The sequence below is a fragment of the Castor canadensis genome, chromosome 5 (genome assembly GCF_047511655.1).
Source record: "Castor canadensis chromosome 5, mCasCan1.hap1v2, whole genome shotgun sequence".
In the NCBI taxonomy this organism is placed as follows: Eukaryota; Metazoa; Chordata; class Mammalia; order Rodentia; family Castoridae; genus Castor; species Castor canadensis.
Window position 1 is genome coordinate 56685060 of NC_133390.1, and position 14032 is coordinate 56699091.

The following is a 14032-nucleotide window of genomic DNA, read 5'->3' on the forward strand; positions in this document are numbered from 1 at the left end:
CCTCACTACATAATACACTTGAGCAAAACCCAACAGGGGTAAAGGAGCAAGCTATGCAGATCTGAGAGGTGGGGGTGGGTGCACACACAGGGGAAGAACTGTCCAGAGGGTAGATTCTACAAGGACAATGGCCTTGAGATATCCACTCCAAGAGGTTCAAGGAGGCCAGTGAGTCTAGAGTGAGTGTAAGTAGACAAGGGAGTGAGTGATTAGGTCATGAACCCAAAGATGTGATAGATCTTGAGGAACCTTAAGTGATTGTGAAGAATTTGGATTTTCCTCTAAGTAGAATGGGAAAGGGATGGAAACTTTTGAGCAAATGACTGACATAGATACTTAGGCCACTTGTAGAGAACACATTCGTTATACTCCAGGTAATGCACTATGTCTTAACAGACAACCTCATGTTGTCTTTAAATACCCATTATATCTTTAAAGAACCCATTTAATGGGTGAGAAAACCAAGAGGTAGGAACTCTAAAAACCTTACTCAAGGTTGATAACAATAACTGGCAGAGTTGGAATTAAAAGCAAGTAAACCAGGTACCGGTGACTCATGCTTGTAATCCTAGCTACCTGGGAAGCTGAGACTGGGAGGATTGGGGTTCAAGGTTAACCCAGTCAAATAGTTTGCAAAACCCCATCTCCAAAATAACAATAGTAAAATGAACTGGATTCATGGTTCAAGCAGCAGAAGACAGCTTTGCAAGCTCCAAGCTCTGAGTTCAAACCCCAGTATCACACACACAAAAAAAAGTCAAGTAATGTGATTCCATCACTGAAGTCATTAGCCACAATGTTTAGTAACAATAATATCCATTGTTTACTGAGGACCTGCTAGGCACTGCCCTAGATTTTTTTTCATGAATTTTATTTCATTCTCACACCAACCCCATCAGATCCGTATAATTTCCCTTTTATTATAGATAAAACACTAAAACTTGTAGATATGCAACTAACCTAAGTTCAAACAATTAATACTTAGAAGTGAAATGGCAAACCAAGGGTGCTTTGTCTCTGATGGCCCATTGCCTTATTTTCTCCCAGGTAAGCATATCAAATTCAAAATATATTTCTTATAAAGAACCAAGAAATAAGTCTCTGATTTAAAAAGTGCTATTCTTTGTTTTTGATTGGGGTGCTTAGCACACTAATTTCTGTAATTACTGAAATGGTTGGTTTAATTTTACCTACTTGCTACTTTTTCTACTTATCCCATCTGTCCTCTGTCCCTTTATTTCTCTTTTCCTACTTGCTTTTAAATTAAGTCTCTTTATTTTATTTTGCTCTTCTATTAGCTTTACGCATTCTTGGCATTTTTAGCTTTTAGTCTGGAGAATAATATGCTTCCCAACTTCTCCATATATACTTGAAGTTAGTAGTTTTGCCACTTTACAAGTTATTCAAGAAACTTACAACAGTTTAACATCATTAAGACCTTTCAGTTCTTTGTTATAGTACTACAATTTTGCTTCTAAATTGTTATGTTCCTCCAAGTCTTCAATTTCTTTTTAAAAAGTAATTATTCTTTAATATTTACACACATTTATGCTTCATCATACTCTTTATTTCTTCCCAGAAATTAATGTTTCCATCTTGAATTATTTTTGCTTCAGTCTGAAACTTTCCTTTTATAGTGCCATTCTCTTAAGATAAATTCTCTCAGGGGTTATTTGTCTGCAAATGTGTTTGGTTTCATTTAAATGGTGAATTTATTTTCACTTTTTATACAATTCTAGGTTGGCAATATTTTTCTTCTAGTTCTTTTTTTTTTTTCTCAATGTTAAGGTTTGAACTCAGGGCTTAATGCCTGCTAGACACTCTACTTCTTAAACCACATCCTCCAGACCTTTTTGCTCTGGTTGTTTTGGAGATAGGGTATCACTTTTTGCCCAGGCCTGCTGGGATTGCAATCCTCCTATGTTAAGTTTCCAGCCATAACTGGGATAACAGGTGCAGGCCACTGCACCCAGCTCTTTTCCCATTGAGATGGAGTCTCACAAGCCTTTTCTCTTTTGCCCGGGCTGGCTTGGAACTGCAATCCTCCCAATCTCAGTCTCCCAAGTAGCTAGGAATACAGGTGTGAGCCACTGGTGCCCAACTTCTTCCAGTTCTTTAAAGTGTTACAGCTTTGTCTTCTGTAGTCTGCTGAAAAGTCCACTGTCAACCTGTTGTTACTATAAAAGTAATGCGTTCCTCTTCTCCCCACTTTTTGTGCTTTTAATATTTTTCTTTGTCTTAAATTTCTTGTACTTTTACTATGCGCCTAAGTGTGATTTTTATTGTCTTTATCCTTGCTGTTCCCTGGTCTTGGATCTGTGGCATCTTTACCAGTTTTAGAAAATTCTCAATTGTTATCTCTACCACAGTTTCTTCTTCCCACAGTCCTCCATTCTCTCCTTCTGGGACATCAGTTGTACATGTGTTAGATCTTTTGATTGTGTACCCATGTCTCTTATATTTTGTTCTGTTATTTGCATTTTCCCCTCTGTGGTGTTTAAGTTTGAACATCAAAGAACTGATCTTGTCTTTGAGTTAAACATGCTGTATCCCACATGCCATTAAACTCATCCAATGAGTTCCTAAGTATAGATGTTGTATCTTCCAATTCTAAAATACCCACCTACATATTTTTAACTCTTTCAATTCTCTTTTGAAACTCTTAATCTTTTAATCCATTTTAGTCCCTCTGTTTCCTTTAATATAGTGTTTTCTAAAGTCATTTTCTGCTATCTGTGGGTGTGCTTCTGTTGCTTGATATTTTTCTCTAGATCACATATTCAATTCTCTTTTCTTATCAGTAATTTTGAGTTGTATTACCGACATTGGGTATTAAAAACAACCCAAAATAAGACAAATACTCCCTCTCCCCGATGTCCAGATGAAATCTCTTCTAGCAAGGGCTTCTCCTTTTCTCTGGTAGTCAGACAGACAGAGATATGCCAGGTCTGAGGTTAGGATACAACATTTTAACAAGTCTGAGTTCAAGCCTGGCTTGTTCATGTTCTTTGCCAGGATCACTTTTGAGCTTTTACTGGTGAGTTTAGCAGCACCCTATATCCTGGGCCTTGAAAGTTCTGTTATTCAGAGATTTTTGAGCTTGTATCATAAATGTCCACTCCACAGGGGCTCAAGGTCAGACAAACAGTTTAAGGAAAAGAACTGTTGTGAATTTATTGCCAACTCATATTTCTAGCAGGACTTTGTCTTTTAAGGTTTATGGTCTACAGGATATTCTCTCCTTCTAGCTTAGTTCCTAAGCCTTCCCCACCACTCCAGAACATCTGAGAATGACCATTGTACTTTGCACTCTTCTCTTTTATAATCCATTATGTTACTCCTGTAAATTGACCAAAAGTTTTACTTGTTTCTCTTTCATTCAGTTGAGTCCTTCTGTTTGACCCAAATCTAATCTGCAGTGTGTACTTACGATAAGCAAATGCTCCTTGGGAAGCAAACAGCTGGTGATTTAGGCTTACTTAAGAATTTTATGTAATTATTCTTATTTCCAGAAGTTGTTCAATTCTTTTATGATATTTGAAGTTTGCCTTTTTTTCTGTAATGTGGTTATCACATTTCTATCATGTGGTTATCAGCTTCATGTGACCAACTGCATTCTTACCAGAAGTGGAAACCCCTCACTGACACACAAAGGCTCAGAAATTGTGGAGCTGAAAACAGACCTTGGCATTTACCTAGTATAGTGACCTCCTTGGGAAAACAGATAAACATATGGTCAAAATGGTGCAGTGATATGTTCAAGACCAAAACCTGATAAGGCTAGAAACTGGACCTGAGGTAAACCATGAGGTGAAAGTTCTTATCCAATTCCATTTTTCAAGAAGACAAGAAAGAGATGGGAGTGTAGCTCAGTCACCGCTAACTCACCTAGCATATGTGAGTCCCTGGGTTCAAGCCCCAGCACTGCAAAAATGAATATCTGTATTTCTGGACATAGTGGTGCATATCTGTAATCCCAGCACTTATGAAGCTAAGGCAGGAGAATTGTAAGTTCCAGGACAGCCTAGGTTATCTAGCAAGACCCTGTCTCAAAAAAAAAAAAAAGAAAAAAAGGGAGATTCCAAGATGGTGACTAGAGGGAGGAAGCAGAAAGCGTGCCTCCTAAAGTAAAATCTTGGAGAGATGCTGGAGATACACCTTACAGGAAAGAGAAGAGACAAAACTTTGACTCCTCCACACCTCCAGCCTGCACAGAGCATCTCCACTTCAGGTTAAATGGAGAAACCAGGAGGTCTCCAGCACCACCGCCAGACGCCAGTGCCTAGATGGCTTGGGAAGATGCAGACCACCAGGTGAGTGAAGCAGCTTGCAGTACTCCCACAGACAATCTTGGGCCAGATTAGCATAGCCCTCTGGACAGACTGACCCCCACCCCGGGAAAAAAGAAAAAAAACCTGAGTAATAGACAACAACAAAAAAAAGACACTAGCAAAGAGGGCAGGGCGCCCTGAGTGCCAAAGAGGGGGGAGGGGCAATCCTTCACAGAACTGTAAATAAACAAGCCGGCCAGAGAAGCCAGGAGCAGCGGCACACGCCCAGCAACCAGGAACAGGAAAGCTTGTAAAAGCAGCAGTGGGAGGAAAACTCCACAGGAGAGGGGGGAAGACCCACTTCCCACATGAGCTGTAAATAAACACGCAGGCCTAAGAAAGCTGGTGCAGTGTCACCTCCCCCAGTGTGCTTAGAAAGGGGAAAGCTTGTAGCAGTGGCTCATGCACAGGAGAAATCTGAGTAAACAAAGCCTGAGGGGCCAGGTGAGTGCTAAGCTCACCCCTGAGATCTACATAAATAAAGCCTCCAGCAACAGCAGGCTGACAGCAGTGGGCAGGCGAGCCACAGCCGCAGATAGCCATTCACAGACCTGTCTCCAGACTGTTTTTTTTCTCTCTCCCTACCTTTGATGAGAAAACAACCTAACTACACCTGCATGCTGAAAAACTTACTGAAACTGTATTGCATTTGAACTTGGGACACTTTGTGGTGTTTTGCTTTTGTTTTTGTTTGTTTGCTTGCTTGTTTTGTTTTGTTTTTTTCTCCTTTGATGAGACAATGACAGAACTACATCTGAGACACCATCTCCAGGATTGGAGGCTGAGGGACTAACACAAAAATTATCAAGTCTGAAACTTTATTGGATTTGAACGTGGAGATTTTTTTAAATTTTTACTTTATTTTTCAATCCTCTCTCTGTCTCTCTAATACCTGTTTAGCTTACTATTGGTTAGTACACTATGCCTCCCTGTTTATATCTTTGAAACTTTTTCTTGTTTGTTTTTCTATTTTTTACCTGTTTGTTTATTTGGTTTTCCCTTTTTCTTTACCTTTTTTGCTTTCCCTCTCCTCTCACCCTTCCATTCTAAATACCACCACTGTTATTATTACAAGCTAGAAAATACTTAATTGCACACAGTACAGGGACAATAACAACACCAAGGGCAATGATGGGAAGACAGAAAAAAACAGAGAAACCAGTTTCCCCAGAGCAAAAAATTAGTATAGGAATCAGAGGGAAATGAAGAAAACAGATACTCAGATCCAAACTCCAACAAAATGAAGATAAACTATGCCAAAGAACCCAGTGAAGCCCACAAGAACAATCTAAAAGAAGAAATACTACAGGTACTCAATGAGAATTTTATAGAGATGATACTGGATATGGTCAACCAACATGTACAGGAGACACTCAAGAAATTCCAAGACAACAAAAATAGAGAATTTGAGAAAGTACAAGAAGAAATAAAAGAAATAATAGAAGCACTGTATAAACACCAAAGTGAAACAAAGAACACGATTAATAAAGAGCTAAATGAACTCAGGGCAAAAATAGACAACATTAAAGAGGAAACCACCCAGGATATGGAAAATCTCAGAAAAAAGAATGAAACAGAACTGCAAAACAAAATGGAAGGCCAATCCAGCAGAATAGAAAAAACAGAAGACAGAATCTCAGAACTTGAAGATGAAATGGTAATTAAAGGAAAAACCTAAGAACTATTAGTTAAACAAATCAAGATCTGTGAAAAGAAAATGCAAGAACTCACCAATTCCATCAAAAGACCAAACCTGAGAATCATAGGCATTGAAGAAGGAGAAAAGGTGCAAGCAAAGGGAATGCCTAATATATTCAACAAAATAATAACAGAAAATTTCCCAAATCTAGAGAACTCTATTCCCATACAGATACAAGAGGCCTCTAGAGCACCAAACAGACAAGACCAAAATAGGACTACCCCACAGCATATTACCATTAAAACAACAACTACAGAGACCCAAGAAAGAATATTGAAGGCTGTAAGAAAGAAAAAACAAATAACATACAAGGTAAACCCATCAAAATCACAGCAGACTTCTCAACAGAAACATTAAAAACAAGAAGAGCGTGGGGTAAGATCTTCCGGGCACTGAATGAAAATAACTTCAGCCTAAGATACTTTACCCAGCAAAACTATCATTCAAAATAGATGGAGCTATAAAAGTCTTCCATGATAAGCAGAAACTAAAACAATATGTGACCACAAAGCCAACACTACAAAAGAGTCTTCAAGTGATTCTGCACACAGAAAGTGAAACCCAACATAACCATGAAAGGGCAGGCAGCACCAAACTACAGGAAAGAAAAAGCAAGAAAATAGAGACTAACCTTGATCTAGGTATACACAATCAAACCTTCAAACAACTAAGACAACTAAATGACAGGAATCACCACATACCTATCAGTAATAACACTTAATGTTAATGGACTTAATTCCCCCATCAAAAGGCACCATTAGATGAACTGGATTAAAAAGGAAGATCCAACAATTTGTTGCTTACAGGAGACCCATCTCACCAACAGAAATAAGCATAGACTTAGGATGAAAGGTTGGAAGAAGATTTACCAAGCCAATGGCCCCAGAAAACAGGCAGGAGTACCAATACTTATCTCTGACAAAGTAGATTTCAAACCTACATTGATCAAACGAGATAAAGAAGGACATTTGATACTAATGAAAGGGGAAATAAACCAAAAGGAAGTAACAATTATCAACCTATATGCACCCAATGTCAACACACCCAATTTCATCAAACATATCCTGAAGGACCTAAAAGCATATATTAACTTCAACACAGTGGTTGTGGGAGACTTTAACACTCCATTATCATCAATAGATAGGTCATCCAAACAAAAAAATCAATAAAGAAGTCCCAGATCTAAAATATACCATAGATCAAATGGACCTAGTCAATGTCTACAGAACATTTCATCCAACCTCTACACAATATACATTCTTCTCAGCAGCCCACAGAATGTTCTCCAAAATAGGTCATATCCTAGGGCACAAAGCAAGCCTCAGCAAATATAAGAAAATAGAAATTATACCATGCATTCTATCTGATCACATTGCAATAAAACTAGAACTCAACAACAAAAATAAAGACAAAAAGCATGCAAACAGTTGGAAACTGAATAACTCATTGCTTAATGAACAATGGATCATTGATGAAATAAAAGAAGAAATTAAAAAGTTCCTGGAAGTCAATGACAATGAAAACACAACCTACCAGAACCTATGGGACTCAAAAGGCAGTCCTGAGAGGAACGTTTATAACCATGAGTGCATATATTTAAAAGACTGAAAGATCCCAAATCAATGACCTAATGATACATCTCAAACTCCTAGAAACACAAGAACAAGCAAATCCCAAAACAAATAGAAGGAGAGAAATAATAAAAGTAAGAACTGAAATCAATGAAATAGAAACCAAAAAAAACCATACAAAGAATTAATGAAGCAAAGAGTTGGTTCTTTGAAAAATTAAACAAGATTGACAGACCCTTGGCAAACCTGACTAAAATCAGGAGAGAAAAAACCCAAATTAGTAGAATCAGGAATGCAAAAGGGGAGATAACAACAAACACCATGGAAGTCCAGGAAATCATCAGAGACTACTTTGAGAACCTATATCCAAATAAATTTGAAAATCTTAATGAAATGGACAGATTTCTAGATACATATGATCATCCAAAACTGAACCAAGAGGAAATTAATCACCTGAATAGACCTATAACACAAAATGAAATTGAAGCAGCAATCAAGAGTCTCCCCAAAAAGAAAAGTCCAGCTCCTGACGGATTCTCTGCTGAATTCTATCAGACCTTTAAAGAAGAACTGATACCAACCCTCCTTAAACTGTTCCACGAAATAGAAAGGGAAGGAAAACTGCCAAACACATTTTATGAAGCCAGTATTACACTTATCCCGAAACCAGGCAAAGACACCTCCAAAAAGGAGAACTATAGGCCAATCTCCTTAATGAACATCGACACAAAAATCCTCAACAAAATAATGGCAAACCGAATTCAGCAACACATCAAAAAGATTATTCACCACGACCAGGTAGGCTTCATCCCAGGGATGCAGGGGTGGTTCAACATACGAAAATCAATAAATGTAATAAACCACATTAACAGAAGCAAAGACAAAAACCACTTGATCATCTCAATAGATGCAGAAAAAGCCTTTGATAAGATCCAACATCATTTCATGATAAAAGCTCTAAGAAAACTAGGAATAGAAGGAAAGTTCCTCAACATTATAAAAGCTATATATGACAAACCTACAGCCAGCATTATACTTAACGGAGAAAAACTGAAACCATTCCCTCTAAAATCAGGAACCAGACAAAGATGCCCACTATCTCCACTCCTATTCAACATAGTACTAGAATTCCTAGCCAGAGCAATTAGGCAAGAAGAAGGAATAAAAGGAATACAAATAGGTAAAGAAACTATCAAAATATCCCTATTTGCAGACGACATGATCCTATACCTTAAAGACCCAAAAAACTCTACTCAGAAGCTTCTAGACATCATCAATAGCTATAGCAAGGTAGCAGGATATAAAATCAACATAGAAAAATCATTAGCATTTCTATACACTAACAATGAACAAACTGAAAAAGAATGTATGAAAACAATTCCATTTACAATAGCCTCAAAAAAAAATCAAATACCTAGGTGTAAACCTAACAAAAGATGTGAAAGACCTCTACAAGGAAAACTATACACTTCTGAAGAAAGAGATTGAGGAAGAGTATAGAAAGTGGGGAGATCTCCCATGCTCATGGATTGGTAGAAACAACATAGTAAAAATGTCTATACTCCCAAAAAGTAATCTACATGTTTAATGCAATTCCCTTCAAAATCCCAATGACATTCATCAAAGAGATTAAAAAATCTATTGTTAAATTTATATGGAAACACAAGAGACCACGAATAGCCAAGGTAATACTCAGTAAAAAAAACAATGCTGGAGGTATCACAATACCTAACTTCAAACTATATTACAAAGCAATAACGATAAAAACAGCATGGTACTGGCACCAAAACAGACATGAAGACCTGTGGAACAGAATAGAGGACCCAGATATGAAGCCACACAACTATAACCAACTTTTGCCTCTTCAACAAAAACTGCTGGGAAAACTGGTTAGCAGTCTGCAAAAAACTGAAACTAGACCCATTTATATCACCCTATACCAATATTAACTCAAAATGGATCAAGGATCTTAATATCAGACCCCAAACTCTAAAGTTGGTACAGGAAAGAGTAGGAAATAATCTGGAATTAATAGGTATAAGCAAGAACTTTCTCAATGGAACCCAGCAGCACAGCAACTAAGAGATAGCATAGATAAATGGGACTTCATAAAACTAAAAAGCTTCTGCTCAACAAAAGAAATGGTCTCTAAACTGAAGAGACCCCCCTACAGAGTTGGAGAAAATATTTGCCAGCTACACCTGAGACAAAGGACTTATAACCAGAATATATAGGGAACTCAAAAAACTAAATTCTCCCAAAATTAATGAACCAATAAAGAAAGGGGCAAGTGAACTAAACAGAAATTTCTCAAAAGAGGAAATTCAAATGACCAAAAAACACATGAATAAAAGGTCACCATCTCTAGCAATAAAGGAAATGCAAATTAAAAGCACACTAAGATTCCACCTCACCCCTGTTAGAATAGCCATCATTAGCAACACCACGGACAACAGGTGTTGCCGAGGATGCGGGGAAAAAGGAACCCTCTTACACTGCTGGTGGGAATGTAAACTGGTACAACCACTCTGGAAAAAAATTTGGAGGCTACTTAAAAAGCTAAACATTGATCTACCATATGATCCAGTAATACCACTCTTAGGGATATACCCAAAAGACTGTGACACAGGTTACTCCAGAGGCACCTGCACACCCATGCTTATTGCAGCACTATTCACAATAGCCAAGTTACGGAAACAGCCAAGATGCCCCACTACTGACAAATGGATTAAGAAAATGTGGTATTTATACACAATGGAATTTTATGCAGCCATGAAGAAGAACAAAATGTTGTCATTCTCAGGTAAATAGATGGAGTTGGAGAACATCATTCTGAGTGAGGTTAGCCTGGCCCAAAGAACAAAAAATCATATGTTCTCCCTCATATGTGGACATTAGATCAAGGGCAAACACAACAAGGGGATTGGACTTTGATCACATGATAAAACGAGAGCACACAAGGGAGATATGAGGATAGGTAAGACACCTAAAAAATTAGCTAGCATTTGTTGCCTTCAACTCAGAGAAACTAAAGCAGATACTTTAAAGCAACTGAGGCCAATAGGAGAAGGGGACCAGGAACTAGAGAAAAGGTTAGATCAAAAAGAATTAACCTAGAAGGTAACACACATGCACAGGAAATCAATGAGAGTCAACTCCCTGTATAGCTGTCCTTATCCCAACTAGGAAAACACCTTGGTCCTTCCTATTATTGCTTATACTCTCTCTTTTCAACAAAATTAGAGATAAGGGCAAAATAGTGTCTGCCGGGTAGTGAGGGGGAAGTGGGGGTAAAGGAGGGAGTGAGGGGTGGGAGGGTAAGGGAGGAGGTGGGGGGGGAAGGAGGGGAAGGGAGGGGGTGGGGGAAGGGGGGAGAAATGACCCAAATATTGTATGCACATGTGAATAAAATAAAAATTAAAAAAAAACAAGAAAGAGATGATAGAGAGAGAATAAACTATGGAAAGAATTTACCTGATAAAGAGAGCAATTCTGAAGCTGCTATAGCTGTTATAGCAGCCCAAGTGCTTCAGAAATTCATGTGGATATCCAAGACTAAGGTTTTTTGAGTCAATCATCAAACACTTGCTTATTCTTTTTCCTACATTGTTCTAAACCAGAATTTAAAATGGATTGCCTGAGATACAACCCAATGTGGGGAAGATTACAAATGAATAAATAGAGTAGTGATGTGAATGGCAGGAAAGGTTATCAGACATCCAAGACTATTCCACTTGGCAAGGGGATATTTATAGCGATGGAATTCCATGGACTAGGTGTTGTAGGCTCATGAATTACTCCATTCAAAAACACAACTGAGATAAACACTGGGCCCACGTCCTTTGAACGCATAAAAAGTAAATGTTTCTATTCTTTTCTGCAGGGAAAGTTTATCACTGTCACTTTTTCCCGCTCCATTGTTGTTGAAATGGTCCCGAATGTGAAATGAAGGGAAGAGAAAGTGTAAGATTAGTGATGAGGTGGTACCATGGAATAGAGAGCAAGACCCTTCCTCTCCAAGAGGCCCAGCATACCAAACAACTGTAGTCAACCACCTCTCAGGAGGAAAAGGAAAAAGAGCAGGATTTTCAGAAAGTCAAAATCATGAGCAGAAACTAAAATACAGGCAATTTTATGCTTAGTGTTCGATATGGTAGTGGTACATTTATTTATGATTCCTGGTATTTTGTCTGCTCTTGATTGAAATTTTGTGTCTCTACTAAAGCCTAGAGGAGAAGTTGCTAAGCAATTTAACAATGTAAACAAGCAAGGGTGGTGTTTGGAATCAATGGGAAGCAGTAGGTTCTTATGTTCTTCTTAGAACAAGCTGTATTTAAGGATATTATCACATTATTGTCTACATGCAAATGTGTGCTGCTATTTGTAAATGAATAACATCATTTTATTAAGAAAGGATAACTACTTATCATCCTTATAGCATTCCACTGATGAAAAAAAAATCCCATTTCCTTAAAAATTATCCCCTATTGACGATAGCTAGCATTTCTGCAGTACTTACTATGAGCCAGGCACACTCCTAAGCAAGGAACTCATTACGCAAGCTATTGCATTTAATCTTTACAGTAGTTCTATGAGGGAGCAACCAACAGTAGTCTTTTTACCAAGTAAGGAAACAGACTTACCAAAGCTAAGTAACTTGTCCAAGGACATATAATAAAGGATAGAGCCCAGCTCAATCTGATTCAAAATAATTTTTGCACTTATTAAAATAGTCCTTCAATGGCTTCAAAGTAGTAGTGTTTCTGTTGCAGTGATAATCAACCCAGTGGCTTGGACACTAAACAATAACTCCTTTCCTTCTTTCTTTTTGCTCAGCCAGTCACCTTGGCGGCTACCCTTCTCTCTCATTCCATGGTGCTCAAGCTGCATTGCCTAAAGCATGAAAAAGGAAAGTGAGCAGTTTTTGGAAGCAAGACTGATCTGGTGTCTTTTCTTTAGCAGTCCCTTTCCTGGGCTCCAGTACATAACCCCACTAATTGCATAGCCTAAGGCAATTAACTTTGGTAATTCTCATCTATAAAATTGGAATAAAATTACCAACCTTGACAGATTGCTGGGGAAATAAAAGACTACATATTAGGTGCCTAGTTCAATGCAGACACGTAGCAGTATTTGTCAAATATGAGTTCACTTTTCCTTCATCATCGTATGTATGGTATATCTCTCCAAAGTTAGCAACTTGTCTAGGAGATTTTTGAGCACCTTGTTGATATTCAGAATGCATACAGTTCTTGGAGGATTGCGAGACTACAAATGTTAGGACATCTTTAGATAAGCAATTAGCTACTTCTTACTTACTATGTCTCCATAATTCTAATTCTTGTTTTGGAAGCAGTCCTTCACTTTAAATACTACCCAGTTTTCCCACTTGGCATGAAGATTTTCTGCTCTTCACTTCCTCTCCCACCCCTAACAAAGAAATACCATGATAACATACCCAAGAAGTAGAATTCAGGTTCCTTTTTTTCATTGAGTCATTGAAGTTGAAAAGCTGTCCATGAATGGGGGTACTTTTCTGCACTGAATTTTTGTTTTCATTGGCAAACTGAAGCCACTGGCCTCCAGGTGGAGCTGCGTGAAAGAAAGAGAGAAGGGAAAAAAGAAACAAAACAGGTTGATCCCTCCAGAGAGGCAGACAAAGACACAATGAGACACAAAGATGGTGCATGGTCTTAGGGGATTTGCAGGGAAGAGAAGTGACTTGTGACTCGTGCAGCCAGTTTAATTTCACAAGAATTTGAAGGGACAACCAATATGCCCAGCCAGCTCAGGGTAGGATGCAAAAGAAATGGGACATGGTCCCCAAGGAGCTGACAGTCTTTGGGAGTGGCTGCTCATAGACGCAGAGAAAGAATAGAAAAAGAGCATGTGTAAGTCACTGGTAAAATGGCAATTCAGATTAAGACATGGTCTCTGAGGTAAAAGAAAGGCTATTAGCTTGTGTGTGCTGCTATATCCCTGTACTAAATTAGATGGGTTAAATAAATTGTGTCATTTAATTTAATCCTAAAAACAAACCTTTGACATGAGCCTACTTTGATAGTGAGGAAATTGAAATACAAAGATTAAATACCTTGCCTGTGATCCAACAGCAAGCAAGCTTTAGGATTTAAAGTCAAAAGTATTAATGTGTTTGAATGAAATACCTGAACTCTGAAGAACAGAGCCACTTGCCAGGTATATGACTAAACCCGTGTGACTTTTCTGTGCCTCAGTTTCCTTATGTGACAATAGATACCGTAATATTGTACTCAGATTGTTTTGGGGGGTAATGCTTTGCTTGTACCCTCTTCTCCAGCAATCTCCCTTTCACCTTAGCCCCTGATAATTGGACACTTCTCTACTCTTATCAGGTGACACTGCCTCCAAATGAAGGCTGCTCAGAACAGGGTAGGCACTTGACTCAGGGG

General features: G+C 38.3%; 1 long non-coding RNA gene across 1 annotated transcript in view; it reads right to left on the minus strand.

Annotated features, from left to right (window-relative positions):
* LOC141423060 (uncharacterized) overlaps window positions 1-13528 on the minus strand; it is an 83456-nt gene extending 69928 nt beyond the window's left edge. Inside the window, exons 1-2 of the long non-coding RNA XR_012447718.1 lie at window positions 13060-13528; window positions 12245-12494 (exon numbers count right to left, since the gene is read on the minus strand). This is a non-coding gene — a long non-coding RNA (uncharacterized lncRNA). The remainder of the gene's footprint in view (window positions 1-12244; window positions 12495-13059) is intronic.
* Between the last annotated feature and the right edge of the window lie 504 nt (window positions 13529-14032).